General features: G+C 41.8%; 2 long non-coding RNA genes across 5 annotated transcripts in view; one reads left to right on the top strand and one right to left on the bottom strand.

The window, feature by feature from the left end:
- Positions 1–4069, top strand: part of LOC134556289 (uncharacterized) — a 252178-nt gene extending 248109 nt beyond the window's left edge. For both annotated transcript variants that reach the window (XR_010081633.1, XR_010081632.1), the window contains 2 exons: positions 1943–2057; positions 3376–4069. This is a non-coding gene — a long non-coding RNA (uncharacterized LOC134556289). The remainder of the gene's footprint in view (positions 1–1942; positions 2058–3375) is intronic.
- LOC134556290 (uncharacterized) overlaps positions 1–12259 on the bottom strand; it is an 88449-nt gene that overhangs the window by 33321 nt on the left and 42869 nt on the right. The window lies entirely within an intron of this gene.

The following is a 12259-nucleotide window of genomic DNA, read 5'->3' as shown; positions in this document are numbered from 1 at the left end:
TTTCAGGGATGGAAGGACTTTGAAAAAAATCTTGCTTTTGTTTTTCTCCCTGAAGAGATTCAAGAAAAATAATTTCGCTGTAATGTCAAGATTCCACAAAAAACCTGTGCAGTTTTGCCATTGGAATTTTGACTGCAAAGTAGCAGACAAATAGGTTAGTGCTTGCTTGTCACTGCTGTAAGAGAGCAGGCCTTTACTGATGCTTCTAGTATTGCCAGTTAACCATATTCTCATCAGACATGCATTACAATTTAAAATGAAATAACTTCATAAATTCCTATGAGTTTCTGTATGTCTGCTACAGATTATACACCAAAGATCAAACTTAACATCTGTTCATGCTGGAAAATATTTTTGTGTGTTCGTTTTCTTGGCTAAAAAGTCTCATTTAAGTATGTCAAATAATTTGGTACTTATGAAAAATTCCTTCCTGACCAGTGTTCATCTTGTTTGTGTGTATGGAAGCACAAATCTCAACAGTTACCTCACTTTTAACTTAAACAGCTGGTGGCAGTCTAATTATTTATTTTCTTGATTCTATGGCCTTTGGAGACACAGATTTCCAGTCACTGGTTAGTTTCCAAGTAGAGGGAAACCTTTTGTAAAATATGGCACTTCCAGAGGAGGAGGGAGGGCTTTTCTTTAGAATAAGAAAAGTGTCTGTGGATTGTGTTTGAAGAGACAATGTATGATTAATGATTCCCTATTCACTGGAAGACTGCAACTCTTATTAAGTGAAATAAGAGTGCATCAGAGTAAAATGCAGCCTGACTGAAAAAAAGAACTGAGCCTAGTAAATCCAAGCATCAACCTATTTTTCTGGGCAGTGAAAAACAAAGCGTAGATGTATTGGGCTTAAATTTCCAGTGAAGAAGCCAGATATATTTTGTTGCTTTGTCTCCACCATATAGACTGGTCCTGAACTCTGCCAAGGGTTTCATGTTACTTGTCTGGGCTAATGAGTAACTTATCAAAATACGAGATTTATGACAGCAGTCAAGGAATTAATTAGCAGAGTTCTGAAGGCTGAGGAAGCCTTTGCAAATCCCCAAAATAGAGAGAAATCTCTGCTTGAATCATCTTCTGTTGTGAGTTGGTATGGCATCTGCTGCTCCAAGTCTAAAAGCGGAATGAATAGACAAAGAGTTTCAGATGTACAAGCTATGCTTAATCACCAAATAATAACAAAGAGGAACTCCCAACAGCTCTCTGTGAGATCACGTTCAAATTAGCTACACATTCAAGTTTTAGAGCAACAATTTCCTCACTTCTATTTATGGGAAAACTGTAGTATATATACAGGCCACAGAACTTCAGTATCACATGACATAAATGATTTCCTAATTGACTCACTCTCTATATTGCTTCATGCATGGTCTTTTAGGAGCTTTTTTCAATGAAGCTCACTGTAAAGCTCTTCTCAAGAGCACCTCCTGGCCATCTTTTGGATGTGAAGAACAAAAAAATTGTCAGGTCTTTCATGGTGCCTAAGAGAAATGTTTTGTCTGTGAGCCTTTGTATATTAGTCCCAGCTATATCTATTTGCTTCCTGTATTTTCATGTCAAACTGTGTCAGATGACACAGAGAAGAGTTTGATTTCTACAGAGTGTTTTTCATACTGAAATTATCCCACTAGACCTAGGCAAGTTATGAGTGTTATCAGAGGCTGTTAAGTGTGCTTAGTGGGTAAGCTGAATAGAGAAGTCAAGTTGTGGTTAATAATAATTCACATAAAACCCAGACAATGAGAACTCTTGTTTGAATGGGGGAGTAGGGAAATCTTGGCCATAGACTCAGAGTATATTACTGTATCCCTGACTTTTTTTTCCTTTCCTTCTTTCCTCCCTCACCAAAACTCCCTCTTGGTTTTTAAAACTCAGAGAATAGCAATGCAAACTTTACTTTTCATGTGTTCCTTAATGTGCTTTTTTTTTCATTCAGGCAGCCATAAAATACTGCACTTTGCTGCATAAAGGCTGAAGTGTTTTAGGAGTAGATTTCAAAGGTATTAGACACCTAAACAATGGAGTAAGCATCACAGCCGGATTTTTCAAAGGTAAAAGCAGAAGTGGGAATTATATATTATCCTGTTATTTTGCTTTTTTAGCTACTCACAAAATTAAAAATAAGCAAAACAAAAAGAATCCTGCTTTATTTCCTCTTGAGGGTCACTGGTCCAAGACCCACTTACAGAGGAGCAGGGCTGAATCATTTAGGTTAAGAGGAAAGTAGAATAGTAATTGGAAATAATGGGACTTCTTTTAGTATTTCAGAAATATTGGGCCCAGTAGAGTTTATGTGGTGTTCTGCAGAACAAGATGTGTGTCCTGTCCCTTGTGGTAGGACCCCTCCAGCACGGCTCCCTCAGATTGCATTCTGCTCGTGACACACATTTACATTCTGGGTACTCATGAAAATAAAGCAAAGCTCCAAAAAACTCACACCAGCACCAACTAATCTATTCATTCAGATAATATTCTTTCAGTTGTCATCTGAACTATCTCTGCCAGATAGTTTAACACCATTCTATGGGTCTCTCTTGATGAACCCAATCTATTTTGGATGAAGCTCTACCTTAATCAATGACATAAAGAGCATTTGCACATTTACCCGATGTGTGGATCAACTGGGTGCCTGGCTGCTTATCACCTTCAACACTGGTGTGTAGTCAGGTATTTAATACAGAACCTTGCCACTCAGAATCACCCATAACCTGGTGCTAAAAGTTTCACAAAAAATAGAAGGCTTAAAGAGAGTTTTCTTACAACATGGGGGAGTGGTATGGATATTCCTGTATTTTTCATTGCTGAAAAGAAGAAATTTTTTCCAGTTTCTTGCATGTATAAATCATTTCCACTACTTGGCATTAAACAAACACAAAAATAATACAAATTGATGCCTGAAAGGGAAAGGATCAGCTTTTTTGAAGACTGAGTGAAAACAAATGCCAGTTTTGGGTTGACTGAAACATTTGATTCCACCCAAAACCAATTGTTCACACAAGGCTAAATAAAAGGTGCTAGAACCAAGCCATAAAAGCTGTTGCCAGAAGCAGAGCTGAAAGTGAGTTACCCAGTGCTCTGAGGCTGCCTGCTAGCTGGGGTTCAGTCACTAGAGAAGAAATACATAGATTTCCAATTGACACACAGTAAAAACTTCCTTCCTTCCCCACCTTCACTGCAGGTGGCTTCTTCATCATACACTGTCCCACCCTCTCTCCCTGCTTTGAGCCACAATTAGCACATATTTTCAAAATAAAAATAAGCCTCTCCCTCTGTCCTCCCAGCTGTGCTTCCCACCCAGATTCCCGTTATGAATCAAGACAAGTACATGTGTTCAAAATAACAAAAAATATGTCTTTCTTCCTTCCCCAGGCTTGCTGTCTTTTTCTACCCATCACCTCAGCTTCACTGAAATATTTCCTGGAGGGCTCCAGAGTTTCTGCTGAGCTGAAGGTGCCTCAACAATCTGATTTCTCCTTCAGTGTTTTTAGAGCACCACATGACCAGCATTGCCCTGCAACACTGGGCAAAATGTCAGGCGTCTCTGTCACACTTGTTTAAGACAGTCAGGCACCAAAGGCAAGCTCAAAGACCAGAGGGGTGAAAGCTCTACTTGTGTCTGTGATTCCCCAGGGGTTCCACTGCAGAGCTAAGCTCGCTGACACACAGGCCCTGCAGAAGCGCGCTCAGTTTGAGCATCAGCCAGTGTGCAGAGCACGTCGGTACAGAGGGGTGGGAGAATATCCTAGCTGGGCAGATCTGCATATATTCTGCTAGATGGATTAAAAAATAGGTGCCAAGGAAATTTGCCCATGCAGGATTCCCTCCACAATTCTGGCAGAAAAGGAGAGGCTTTCTATAGGTTGACATGACATGTCCAGCAACTCTTCTCTGAGATGGAAGCATGTAGGTTGGTTGGAAATACCACATTTTTACCACGATGCAGATAGTTACATTCAACATCCTTTTCCATGCCTCAGTTCCTCTGGAGCACATTTGCATGAACACCTATTAAATATCTTGAAACACTCCAGATCAAGATTATTTGTGTTTAAAAATTGTCAATAAAAATGCCCTAGATATTCGAATAATGTATGTTTTCTCAGAGAAGTTTTTATTCTGTTTTTGTTCAGTGTTGCATGTTTTCCAAACCAAACACTATGGTACCACCTTTTGAAATCCAATCCATATTTTTCCAAACCAAATTTCTACTTCGTGCTTCTCAGCCTTTTCTCGGCCTTCACAATCTGAGCTTCCATTCAGCCTTCAGCTCACTGCTGTGTGTAACCAAATGAAACTGAGTTTCCATCCTTAGGTCCCCGTGTTCTAGTGTAGCTCTGCTACAGATGGACAGTGGTTGAGAGAAGCTTGTTCCAAGGTCCAAGACTGGCAATGCTTGCACATTTCCCTGTAAAATTTTTCCCACAATGAAAACCACTGAGGATGTTCTCGTTTCAAGTGACTTGTAAGAAGATGCAAGGGTCCTCATTGCTTTAAATAAGTTTGGCAGACTAATGCAGAAAAAGTTATTTTTTGCCTGCCTAACCTCTAGGATTGCATTCATAAGCAAGGGGCTTTGGCTCACTTTGCTGCTGGCTGAAAGGGTGTATTTCGTACAAAATTGTTAGAGTTTCACATTCTACAGTTATCCTTTCCCAGTATCTTACATCCATACACAGAATTTCAGGCCTGACTGTTGAACTTTCCAAAATGCCAAGTGTGAGCCCTATTGGTAGAGCAGAGCAGGTCCTGAACCCTGCCAAGCCCTCTGAGCCCTCAGGGTGAGTGGCCAAAGCAAGGGCCAACTGAGACCCACCATGCACATACCAAAATGAGACCCTTAGCCCATGGCGTGGGCACCTGCCTGGCTTGCTCTGTCCAAGGTGAGCACATGGATTCCAGGCAGGTGCATCAGCTTTTTCAAAAAACACAGCCTAGCTCAAAATGATTTTCTGCCACTAGGAAATATTCAGTTCAATTCTTACCATTAATTACAAATATTCATAAAGGCATTATCCAGCAAGCCAGAGGGGACATTTAAAGGACATCTCCTAGTACATATACCACTATTGCATTGCCTGTTTTCATTGCTCTGTGAGCAATTTATATTTATTTATTCAGGCTTCTAAAGGCTGAAGAGACCAGGACAATAACTTGCCATAGGTAGGCACCACCTGTCTATGCTGAACAATTCATGACTTGTTTCCCAGTTTTCCATTATGAGATCTTGCATCCAGTCCACCAGCTTTGATGCCTCCACATCTACCAAAGAGTTCATAAGGAAAAGGATAGTTTTGATCCTCAAAAAAAAAAGGGACAATGGATGATGTTGGTGCTACAGAACATTTCTTGCCTATGCTGATTCAGGCTCCAGGGGGGTGAATTTGAGAACGTAGTTGTTCCCTTGAGGGCTTCAGCAGCATTTGATGGAGAACAACACACAGGCGTCTCCCCTGGTAGAGCTCTACCTGGCACAGGCCATGGCCAGTTTCAGAGCCAACCACTATGGATGAAATGCAGCCTCTTCTCACCAACAGAGGCCAGAACAGGCCTTCAGCCCACAGCACGGCTGCTTTTTCTCTTCATTCCCAATAGGAGTTAAACCCTGTATTTACTCTTCCGAAGCAGCTGGCTCCCCATGGGTGTCCCTCCCAGGGGATGAGCTGTCTCTGTGAGGATTGCCTGCCTCCCCTCCCTGGCCCTGCACAGCCCCAGCTTGGAGCCGGCGCTCAGCAGCCAAATGGTGCCTGCTGGGAGGGGCAGGCTGGCCAGTGGCACGTGGCCAGGCCTGGGAGGCGAGATGGGCTTGGATGCAGAGGGGGAAGGGGTCTGCGCTGTGGCAGTACAGGCACCATATGCTCAGGGTCAACCCTGAACAGCCTGGGTGGTTTGGAGAGAGGCAGTTAATGGATCCTTGATTGCAGCCAGAATTCTGTACTATTTGTACCACCCAGGCCTTGATCTCCCACAGCTCCTTTGGAAGGAAACTCTGTCCTGACCCTCCTAGGTAAGGTACAAGGTGATACCCTTAAAGCAGAATGAACATCTTCCCAAACTATCTTCACCCTGATCTTGATGCTGTGAAGAACCTTTGGTGGTAGGAGTGAGCCATGAAAGGACAGGATAAAGGATTGTGGGATTCCAAGCTCTTGGTTAGGGTTTGCTGGGAGCAGGAAACTGAAAGTACTGCTGCCTTTCCTCTGGCTGTCAGGCACTCAGAGTGCAAAGACTGTGGTCAATGTTTTGATGGTCCTGTAGACATGAGGCATGAACTGCACCAAAGGAGCACAAGGAAAACCACACCTTGTTTATGCCATATTTGTGCCTGGTGAATACACTTGTCTGAGAAGACACTTCCTTTTTTTTGCTTAAGAGTAGGGTTTGCCTGCATAAAATTAATTCTAGGCAGAGATGGTGCCTTGGGAAGATAGAGTTCGGGGTAACAGATTTTTTATGCTTGGTTATTAATTTATTGTGTGAGCAATGCTCAAAACATGTTAAATGCTGCACAAGCATGCCCAGGGGAAAAAAAAAATTAGAAAGTAAATTGAATCATTTACAGAAAACAGGATGGTGCAGACTTTCTGGTGGGGTAATCAGGCAGGGGAGAAAGTATTAATATCTCTGCACTATTAAGCTTTGGTGTGCTTGTCATAACCTTCCACTAGCTTTTGCATTCACTGACTAAAACCTGGCTACCAGATGGCATTATTTGGCTTTGCCTGTGCTTCTGAGACACCCTAGTATCATCCTGTATTCTATCCAGAACCCCTTGGTGTGTTGTTATACAGTAAGAAGAGTGAGTCTGGCACCTTTCATTAGCAAACCATGCAATAAATAGTACGAGATCCCCAGGAACAAGCTGGTGCTGTTTTAATGCTCATTTAATTCTAGTATTTTTCTGGCCAGTCTTCTCTGGATTTTAATTTATATCATAATTTCATACTCCTATTTTTGTTTCTGAAAACATCAGGGAAAGAAAACAAAAAATCTTCAATCAATTAATTCCTCTCCCATTAGTCTTCTGTCTTTATAATTCTAATATCAGTATTGATTGGAGTTAACCCCTAAATTTACTGCTATAAATAAAAAGCAAATTGGCCCAAATATATTTCTCATCATCTTGCAAGTATTTATTTCCTACAGTGATTTTTGTTACTCTGCCTCACTCCAGATGCCTATCAATATTTTTGGCTTTTAACACACATTTTATGAAATGATTCATCTCTGAAAACAGAATTTTCCCCCCATTAAGTCTCTATGAAGCAACTCCTGAAGTTAAGTTATTCCATTTCATAATCAATTCAGTAATCATCCTTACATATTACTGATAATTAAATTTTAGTTCTATTAATATTTTGCTTATAGTTTCAATGCTGGGAAGTTTGGGGTAACCCTTTTCAGCATTGAGTGCTGCTGTGAGCTGTCTCTTTCATCTCCCACTTCTTGCTGAAGTGCCTATGGTGGCTACCTCCTGCCTTAGGCACTGCAGAACTGTTTCATAGTTTATAGAGGTTTTGGGTTTTGTTTTTGTTTCAAATCAGTTCTGGAGAACAATCACATTAAAAGTCCCAAAGCTCTTTTAAAACCCTTAAAAGCCTTTAACTATGAGGCTTTATCTGTCAAGACTGGGATAGAAATCCCTACTTGCAAACAGATGTTTGGTCCTTCAGCCTCAGTTCTCTTAAGGAAACCACTACAGATCCTGCAAGATATGTGTGGTTCAGCATGGGATCAACTGAAGGGTGCCTTCAGACCTGACATTCTCCTGAGCTGTTTCTGGCTGTGGCCATGTAAATAAACCCTGGGCCCTGTGGCCTCTCCTGTAACTCCACACAAAACTAATCCCTCTGAAGTCAGACAGATTTTTTCAAACATTGGGTGCATGGACAAAGTGTGTGCATGGGGCCTGGACTCTGAATTACGAAAACTCCTCAGTAGGATTCAATTAAGGTTACAGCACAACTGCTTGTTAGTATCAAATTTTAAAGATATAAAAGGAAAAATTCGTGGTCATTTGCCTATATAAATAATGAAGGAGAACGTTGCCATCCTGCTGCCATGAGTTATGTTGTGGAGTAAAGCTCTTCTGACAGGGTCTGGTGCAATCTGCACAGTCAGTGCCCTTGCACACACATTTGCCTTGAAGCTGAGTTCCATTTTCCGTAGCTAAAACTCAAGGAACTCCAAGTATGTTTACAAAATTTTAGGACTCCATAGTTCCCTTTGCCAGTGCCTCCAAGTAATGGCTTTTGTTCTGTCAAGCTTGAAAGGTCTTGCAGTTAAATTGCACATAGAAATCTGAAGACAAAGTAGCGAATACAGTGAGTATCCACAGCCTTTCATTCACTGTATTTCCATAATGGAATTGCTTGCCCATGTGGTTAAATAACAAATCTAAGCAAAATGCATCTCTGCAGGAATAACTTTCTACATATTCAAATCATATTTGTCCCTACTTTTGGATTCCTCTAGTGATGTTACAGGGCAATGACAAAGTATAGGAATAAACATTTTTAATTTGGTAACAAGATCTCAGTATTTCTATAGGACTGGGTTCTACCACAAAGACATCATCTGTGCTTGAACATTTACTTCTTTTTGTCTCTTTGTAGCCCAAAGTAGAACAAAGGTAAATATTCTCCTGAAACAGAGCACAGTACAAAGCCATTTCTTGTGAGAAGGAATCACAAATGTTGCCTACTTTTTCTTCTCTCATTGGATAGTTAATTAAATATTTTGGGGGTTTTTTTAGAATCAGAATTGCCAAGGTTGGAAGAGACCTTTAAGATCACCAAAAACAACTATCAACCCAGAATTATTACTGTAACCACCTCTATTAAACACCTCTGGGGGTGGGAACAACAGGGCCTGGTGGGAAGACCAGCATTCTCCACAGAAATTAGGAGATACATCTTTATGGAGATCAACAAGGAAAAGTGCAAGACCCTGCACAAAGTCCTACATGTGGGCTGGGGGAATCCCAAACACAAATACAGGCTGGGAGGAGAGTGGGTTGGGAGCAGCACTGAAGAGGACTTTGGAGTGTTGGTTGACAAGAAGTTTGTCATGAGCCAGCAATGGGCACTCACAGCCCAGACAGCCAGAAGGGTCCTGGGCTGCCTCCAAAGGGTTGTGGGCAGCAGGTCAAGGGAGGGCACTCTGCCCTTCTGTTCTACTCTGGTGAGACCCACCTGGAGTCCTGCCTGCAGCTCTGGGGCCTTCAGTATAACAAGGACATGGACCTGCTGGAGCAAGCCCAGAGGAAAATCACTAAGATGATCAGGTGACTGGAGCTCCTGTCCTATGAAGACAGGCTGACATAACTGGGAATGTTCAGCATGGAGACAAAAAATCTCTGAGGAGACCCTATAGCACCAAAGGCACCTACAAAAAAGCTGGAGAGAGACTTTCCATAAGGGTATGTAGGAATTAGACAAGGAGGACGGGCTTTAAACTGAAAGGGGGCAGATTTATGTTGGCTATAAGGAAGAAATTATTTTCTTTGAGGGTGGTGAGGCACTGGAATAGGTTGCACAGATGTGTGGATGCCTCATCTCTAGAAATGTTCAAGGCCGGGTTGGATGTGCCCCTGAGCTACCTGGTCTAGTAGAAGGTGTCCGTAGCCATGGAGAGGGGGTTGGAAGAAGATGATCTTTAAGGCTCCTCCTAACTCAGCCCATCCTATGAGTCTATTTCTTGTGCCTGAAGACCCTGCAGTGGAGAAGTGGCTTCTGATTGCATTATTCTCTGTGCGAGGGAGGATAGGTTTACATTTGTTTATGGGGTTTGTGAATTACTATCAATCAATAAATCTGCCATCTAGGATCCCTCAGGAAATCATCAGAGTTGCATTAACTGCATTCTCCAAAACCAGTGACCTTAGAAAAGACCTGATGAGACACTCCTGGTTCTTGGTGAATGTCAATAACAGGAGCAGAGAGGAAACTGTGTGGTCAGGCCCTCGGCTGAACCCTATCTGTGCTAAAAAACTTCAGTGCAACAGCCCTCACACTTTGCTTCTCTTTAGAAATCCCTGTACCACTGCCTTTTAGTTCTCTTACTTAATTTACAGTGGGTAGTGTCTCTCATTGTGCTGTTCTTGCAACACAGCTCTCCTTAGAGACGCAAAAGCCTGCTCTGCTGAAGACACTTGTACAAACCTCTCATTTAGAGCTAAGGGCTAAGAACACTTTCTTTTGGTGAAATTAATGAACTTACCACTGATGTCAGTGATGCCAAGGTCCCACCTCTTTTTCAAGCAAGACTAACACAATGAGGTCAGGTGACTGGTGGAAGTCATGCAAGAATTAAAACTCCCAGGACAGAAAAACAGTAGGGTGCCATGTAAATCTTTGGTGTAACAGGATCAATGAGCATCAATGCAGTTTTATGAGTACACATTTATTTAGGTGTCTCCCTTTTGAGGCAGAGTTTATGTGTCCTTGGGAAGGGCTGCATAGCTCCCACACCTCGTTATATAGGTGTATGTAAATATGTCATGCACAGTAAATACACTCATAAAATATTATTTTTGAAGTTAGTTTTTCAACCTCTTCTAACGTTAGCTCTGAGAAAACAGGCAAACAAAGGCCTCACAGGCACACAGGGAGAAACAAATTGTGAGTAGCATTTAAGCCACCTGTCCAGGAAATTACTTTGGACCCATGAGATGTGCCAGCAATGGAAAGGTCTGGATGAAGATGCTGGCAAATGGGAGCAGAGGGTCTATCCTAGCACAGGGTACAGCTGTGTTCATATATTGACCATTTAACTCCTCTGTCAGTCTGAGTGCTGAGACTGCTGCTTGGGTTGGAAATGGCAGAGAGCAGCTGTGCAGGTCCTTTCAGCAAGCTGACCTGTGGACAAGGGCCTGAGCAGCCATTGGTGCTGCAGGGGGTGATTAGGGGGCCTCTGATGAAGTAGAGGGAACAAGGTGTGCTCAGCGTTTGGAGCAGAAAATGTGAGGGCAGAAGAAACTGGAGCTGTTCCACCAGCTCTGGTGGCATCACAAAGCCAGCAGCACCCAGATGCACTTGGAGAGGGCACTGACTCCACACAGTGCCAGGAATCTGCACAAGCAAGACAATCAAGTATGAGGCCAGGAGAACTCACATTCAGGCAGCAAACAGGAGAGAAATCCAGGAGCGTTCAGAGTTCTGGGAAAGCTCCAACCTAACTTCTCATCTGGTGAGGACTGTCATGTGCTAGCATACACCAGGATGAATGAATAGGTTAACTTTCCCAGATAATTTCTAGAGAAAGGCTTCTCTGAAGAATCCTGGACTGCCTTAAGAGGCAGGATGATGCAGTCATCCATGGCGTGATAACTTTGCAGTAAAAACTGATGAATAAATCAGAGAGCACACTTGGCAAACAGATCCCCAAATATCAGAAGTCCTCCCCAATAAATAGACCTCCTTCAGTTTTGAAGTCAAGAATAATAGCCAAAAAAATCTTAAGTGCATTTCCTTAGCTCAGTCTCCACTATCAAAGCATAAAAATTTCTGAAGAAGCACAAATTCAACAAGTCTGTAATGTGAGTATTCCTGTGGTGCAGATCACTTCCAAACAGAGAGACAAAAGGGAAGAAACAGATTCAAAAACAATGTGATTCCCTCCCTCCTCCTCTAATATTTAATATAGACAAATCCAGCATGTCTGTTCTATGATATTTTCTGAAGGTCATATTTTGTGTGTCCAGGGTGGAACAAAATTAATTTAAGACCTCTAAAGTTATCATAAAATGGAATTGTTGTTCTAGGGCAAATTATTTAAGCAGACTTGAAGTTATAAGAAATGCCTTTAGAAATGAGAGATGTAAAAAAAGAAAAGGGCATAGAAGCTGAGAAATCTGACTGTATGCTTAATTCAGGAAAAAAAAATTGGTCATCTCTTTGAATCCAGGGACAGTAGTGTCATAAGGACAAAACATAAGACCTTTGGAATGGAATAACCTAGGACAAGTGAAAACACACCTAGAAAGCCTCTAATAATATCATAGCAGAGAGATGGGGTACTTTTTAAAGTTGCCTTTATCTCTCTCTGAATAGCCTTGCAGATGCATAGCCCAACCCAGGAACTTTGCAAACATTAACACTTGTAAATAGCTGATAAATTCTGCAAAAGCCAATGTCTCTCCTAGCCTTGCAATAAATAGAGATCACTATTTGTCAGATTAATAGCTAGAGTTTGGCTATGTAATGCTGAAAGACAGAGATTTTTTTAATTAAAAAAAAAAAAAAAAAAAGAGATA

This window comes from Prinia subflava, chromosome 11 (assembly GCF_021018805.1).
Source record: "Prinia subflava isolate CZ2003 ecotype Zambia chromosome 11, Cam_Psub_1.2, whole genome shotgun sequence".
Lineage (NCBI taxonomy): Eukaryota > Metazoa > Chordata > Aves > Passeriformes > Cisticolidae > Prinia > Prinia subflava.
This window is presented reverse-complemented; position numbering and strand designations above follow the sequence as displayed.